Here is a 6000-nt window from a genome sequence, read left to right on the forward strand (position 1 = left end):
TGTAGACAGAAGGCACCTTTACACGTGCAAATGCTGAGGGATGGGTTTACTCCAGAGTAATTTACTCTGAAATAAACCCACCCTGGGCAGGCATCTACACATGCAAGATTTTGGAAGCAGATCTGCTGCTCCTGGCAGCAGTGTGCTTCCACTCCTGCAGCAGCCAGGGGGAGCTGGAAGCTCCAGCCGCACCTCCCTGCGGCCAGCAGCCATCTGTCTTTAAAAGACAGCTCTGCTCCCTGCTCCCTGGCCACCTTCATTCCTGGCCCAGAGCAGCCTGCAAAGTGCTGTGCCAGCATGCAGCAGCTCTGTCATCAGAGCCTCTGCCCAATGCACTATAGCTGCTCCACCCCCAGGCCCCAGGAGCAATGTTCAACACCCCGGGCTCCTGCTGGCCACCCTGGTTGCCCTGCTTCACTATCACAGTGACCCCAGGACACTCTCGGCCCTGGCAGCCCCTCCACATGGTATGGCCACCCACCCAGGCTCACCACAGCATCCCAGGACCCCTGCCACTGCGCTGCTGCTGCCCAGACCCTGGCAGGTACACCAACATGCACCTAAACACCACCACCAATGCCATCCATGGAGCCCCACTGCCTGTGGGCCCATCTGGCCAGCCAGGACTGGTGGCTGCACATAGGCCACCTGGACAGTTGGCCCTGGACCCCAGCATGCACCCCCAGCACCATGCTCATGGTGGACAGTTCTCAGCAAAGCACTTTACTCCCCTTCTCAAACACAGACCCCTCCTTCCCCCATACCAGAGCCTTTCTCCTGTGCCCCCCTCCCCACAGAGTCCCTCCAACACTCACCATACTCACCACCAATAAAGCACCCTCTTCCCCATGAAGTCCCTGTCCAGTACTGTGTGTGCCTTCCCAGGGTGGGGGCTAGTGGGGTTGGGGGCACCTAGGGGACAGGCGCCCAGCACCCCAGCCTCTAGCCACACCCCCGTGTGTGAGGCCAACAAGCAGGGGGCTCACCCAGGGGTGATGGCAGCCACTGTTGTCAGGACAGCCAGATCTACCTCCTGCAGCCAGCGGGCCAGGCCAGGAGGGCCCACGCATGGGGCTGGTTCCCCTGCAAGCAGCTCCTGTTCTGGGCCAGTATGGAGCTGAGATGAGTGGTGGGGCTGGACCTAGAGTGGGGCTGGCTGGCAGGGGACCCAGGGCAGGGGGAGGGACTGGGGCAGGGGCTCCTAGCTGGTGGAGGTGCCTCTGCATCTCAGCCCAGGTCCACTGGGGGGCTTGCTGCTGGGTGGTGGGCTGCTGCCAGGGGGCAGGCAGGGCTGCTACCAGTGGCTGGGCAGTGGGCAGCATGAAGGTGACCACCAGGGCCAGGATGGTGTCCAGCACCTGGCAGTCCTCCTCCTTGGCCTCCACTGCCCAGACCACCCAAACATCCTGATGCTCCTGGGCCTCCTGGTGCCTCTCCTTGAGGGCCAGGAGCCTGTCCCTGAACTCCTGGACTGCCTGGTCCCTCTACTGGGCCCTCTCTTTATCACATGTATCCCTCTCCCACTCACAGATTATGTCCTCCATCCACCAGGCCTACAAGTCTGCCAACCACTCCTCAGCCACTGTGACCAACCAGTCCAGCAGCCAAGTCTGGTCCTGGGTCCTGTGCTGCCAGAGCTGATACATATGCAGGGCCCCAGCCAAGACTGGCAGTGACCCTGAAGGCTCATCTCAATTGCTAACTGGTGCCTCTCCCCCTCATGTAGCTGCAGGTCCTGAAGAGCCAGGAGAAAGAGGCTGTTTGTGAGAATGAGGCTGTTTGTGAGAGTTGGCAACATTTCTGAGATAACTTGCTCAGTACCCAGGGACTGTGTGCTACCCGGCCTCAGATTGGGGGTCATATGTGCACAGGTACCCACAAAGTACAGTAAGTTGGCCAGGCAGGCCCTGGCAGTAGCCACCAGCCTAACCTCTATCTCCACGCATGCCACAGAGGCAGGTGGACTGCTGGGTGCTGGTCACAGGCAGCCTGCCTCCCCATGCCCTTCCCAGGCCAGGCCAGGCCAGGCAAGGCGTGGCTCCAGGCAGCACCTACTGCTGTGGCTCCAGAGCCACTTCTCACTTCTCATCCTGCAGGCCAACCTGTCTCCTGCGCTGCTGCCAATCCCACAGCATCGGGCCTGGGGCAGTGGGGTGGGGATGGGGAAAGGTTCACAGCTGACTGGGACACAGAGCTGGTGGTGTCCCTCCCCTCCCCCCAGGAAGCCCATCTGAGAGGTGCCATGGGGCACCCTGCCCATGCAGCTCTGTAGCCCAAGCATACCGCTACTGAGAGTGTCCCAAGCATGCCAAGAGGAGCTGTTTTCATGGACCAAGGGGTACCCAACCCACCACATCCTGATGCTGTTGATTGCCACAGTGCCCCAGATGCTTCAATGGTGTGGAGGGCCACACTGCCCCACAACCTCTGCTGCCACCTAGAGGGCTACCCATGGTTGCACTACATGTCCCTGCCCCCACAGCTGATGACAACTTCACTGCCGACATCGATACATTCCTCTGCATGTGAGGCCCATGTCCACCCCCCAACTGAGGGTGCAAAGACTGTTCAATAAAGTCTGCGTGCTTTGGGATGGGAAGGGAACTGGGGCTAGGGGAACGTGGCCAGGCTGGGCAGGAAGGGAAGGCAGGGGTGGAGGCAGGGGGCAGGGGCAGGGTAGGCAGGGTCTTCCCCCCAGTGTGGGACTTACCAGGTGGGTGTGGCAGGCATGCCTAGCAGCCCAAGTCCATCCCCGCTAGCAGTAAGAACATGTGGCTCCCAGTTGTGTCCTGGGGCACAGCTTAAGAGGGAACAGTTTTGAAGGGCAGCCATAATGAAGATGAAAAACACCTTTTAGGTTTAGATTGGATATTAGGAAAAAACTTCACTGTTAGAACAGTGAGGCAGTGGAATCAACTACCTCATGAAGTTGTGGAATCCTTTTCAATGGAGGTGTTCAAGAGGAGATTGGATAAGCATTGGTCAGGGACACCGTGGCTAGGGACCAACATTGCACATAAACCGGTTTCAGTGATCAGAAACTGGTTTAAACCTGTAACAGAACAGATGTTCAGTACACATAAACCAGTTTGAAAATGGCTGAAACCGGTTTGAGATAAACCTGGCAGAAAGTAGTATCAGACTTAACTGATTTGGGTCAAACCAGTTTATGCATTGTTTGACCCAGACCCCTTGCCAGTTTAAGTTAAATCAGACGCCCCCAGCATCCCAGCATGCTCTCTGGGCTGGGCAGGGCTCTCCACTCCACAGCAGGGCTGGTCCCTCCCCTCTGCTCTCTGGCTGCAGCTTTGGCAGAGACTGCAGGTGTCTGCCTAGCTTCTGCTCCCTCCCTGCCCTCTAAACAGGGATTCCTCTGTCCCCTCTGCCTTACAGATACACAGCTTTATCTACCAGACCACATGCTGGCTACAGTACATGCTGTGGCAGACGGGACAAAGGCAGAATCAACAGGTAGCTACTAAGGTCCTTCTGTTGTTTTCTTATGGGGGTGGGAATAAACACTGTGTTATCAATTCCCTGCTGGGCTGGTCAGAAGTGGGGGAACCCCTCTCTAATCAAAGCGTCCTCCCGGGGGTTGGCCATGCCCCCCTCAACTCAGCACTGTAAAAGGGAAAGGAGGGCTGCTCTAGCGCTCCCCGGCTTCTACCCTGAGCCACTGCAGATATGTGCCTGCATTATCTCAGTCAAGAGGGGATGTCTGTACGATTACACACTGGTTTAGCCTAGACAGGTTAAACTAACCTGTAAAGATTGAATCAATTCAGGCTCAAGCTTTTTGAATATCTGTCCCTAGTCTATAAGTGTAAATATAACTATGTTCTACTATGGGTATTTCCTATGCTTCTGGGCTTTACTCATTGCCACAAAAGGGGCCAGGAATTAATTATTTTCTGCCCCTGCTGCTATGTATCAGAGGGGTTTGTCCACCTTCCTCAGAACCCTTGCGAGTTGGCTGCAGCTAAAGATGAGGATTTTGACCAGGGTGTGCTAGTGCTCCTGTCAGGGATTGAACCTGGACATTTCTGGCTCAAGTATCTTGCTCCACAAGTCAGGGTTGGGCTGACTGCCATATTATGGGTAAGGATGGCATTTTATCCCATGGTCAGATTGATACAGATTGTGGGGTTGTTTTGCCTTCCTCTGCAGCAGGCAATATAATCTTCTTCTGTGGATCTCTAATTAATTTAAAAAACTTTGCCACAGCAAAATATTGCTCACCATGGTCACCCTGCTTTACTTGTAGTGATATGCCTTGTGGTTGTGTCCAGATTTTCTGTGTAGTTTTGCTAACAAGTTAGACAATGGATTTATTTAGAATGGTTTAGATAGGGGATTATCCTACCTCTGGCAGAGGGTTGGACTAGATCAGCATTTCTCAACCTGTGAGTCACGAACCAAAAGTTGGTAACAAGAATACATGAAAAGGTTGTGAACAAACTGTAAAAATGGATCACATTTTGAATACATTTTTGAAAAAATAGATGCTGATTGTGCTTCAACATATGTTAACGCTGTACATACTAATAAATAGGATCTGGGTTTTCCATTTGCTGTGGAAAAACACAGATTTTCTTCTTGCAGGCTGGCACAGTTTCAACCTGCAAGGGGCTGTGTGGCGCCCAGAACCAGAGGGATTAATAAGCAATAAATATGTGCTTCTTGGAGGCATTTGGTATTTTGCCTAAACAGGTAATATTAGCTAATATAAAGTTTGTAAGTTCGTAACCCACAAATGTAACTTCTCTGTCATAAGTTTAACCAAAATGATAAATTAACTGTTCATGGAACTGACTGGGACCCATAGGCAAAGCTGTAGATGCAAGCTTAACTGACCTAACATTTTTTAGCTTGGGGTTCAGCCTTGACGACAAAAACTGGATCCAACCGCCTGGCATACCCAACACATTCCAGGAAAGCACATCCCAAGAAAGCATATTCAGAGAAACCTAAAGGGGTTGGGCTTAGGTAGAGCAATGTCAATTTCCACCTAAAGATGTTGCATTGTAATTTGCTTATTGAATAAACCCGGGTCTGGGTAGTAACCTTTTATGATCATTTTTAACACCTTTCAATCCCATAGGGTAACAACTATAGGGCAAGATTGTGAGTGGCTCTAAAGCCCACAGATTAGCATAAGACTAGGTATAAAAAGTGCATGCATCAGGTGACCAGCAGGAAGGAAGGAACAAAACAGTAATTGCTGTTCCACGCCCAGACTCCGGACTCCCGGTGTGAGTGAGGATCGGATCCTGACCAATGGACATTCCCGGGTAATCCTTCGGACAGCGTTGATCAGGGACGCCTGACTTCGCTGGAATCACCTAGTGCACACCTGGCATTGAGGGACTATCGATAAGTTGCCAACCCATGTCTGTCTATTTTAAACAGCCCAGTGGCTGATTCCCTCACAGTGCCCAGCTGGCCTGCGACAGATTGAGCTATCTTTCTGTTGTTATTATCTGTTGTTATTATTTACTATTAGCTCTTTAATACTGCATTATCTGCTTATCGCATTTATCTTTCTGTTAACTGTTATGTGTGTAAGCTATAATAAATTTGCCATTGCTTTACTCCCAACTCTGCCTCCTCAATCCCAAACCAAACAGCCCAGTGGCTGATATAGTTGCAGCACCCAGTCAGCCTGCAACTAAATTACTACACTCACAGTGCCCAGCTGGCCTGTGACAGGGCTGCGGAGAATGTGAGGAGGGCGATCAGGTAGGGGGTGCCATGTGCATGTATACACTTTTTTTTTCTTTTTTTAATAATTTGTATCCAAAGCCAAATTAGCCAAAACTAATTCCAAATCCAAGAGTCCAGAACCATCAGTGGCCCTACTACTGGCAAACATCCTCCACCCACACCTGGGGTTTTAGATGTTTCCAAATCCTTTGGCGGGCATCCTACTTGCAGGCCCAAGCCCGGAGGCTTAGAGTTCAGATGCCCCTGAGTTTTGCCTGCCGTTAGCCATAAGGCCCT

Source organism: Crocodylus porosus, unplaced genomic scaffold, assembly GCF_001723895.1.
Source record: "Crocodylus porosus isolate Cpor-Errol unplaced genomic scaffold, CroPor_comp1, whole genome shotgun sequence".
NCBI lineage: Eukaryota > Metazoa > Chordata > Crocodylia > Crocodylidae > Crocodylus > Crocodylus porosus.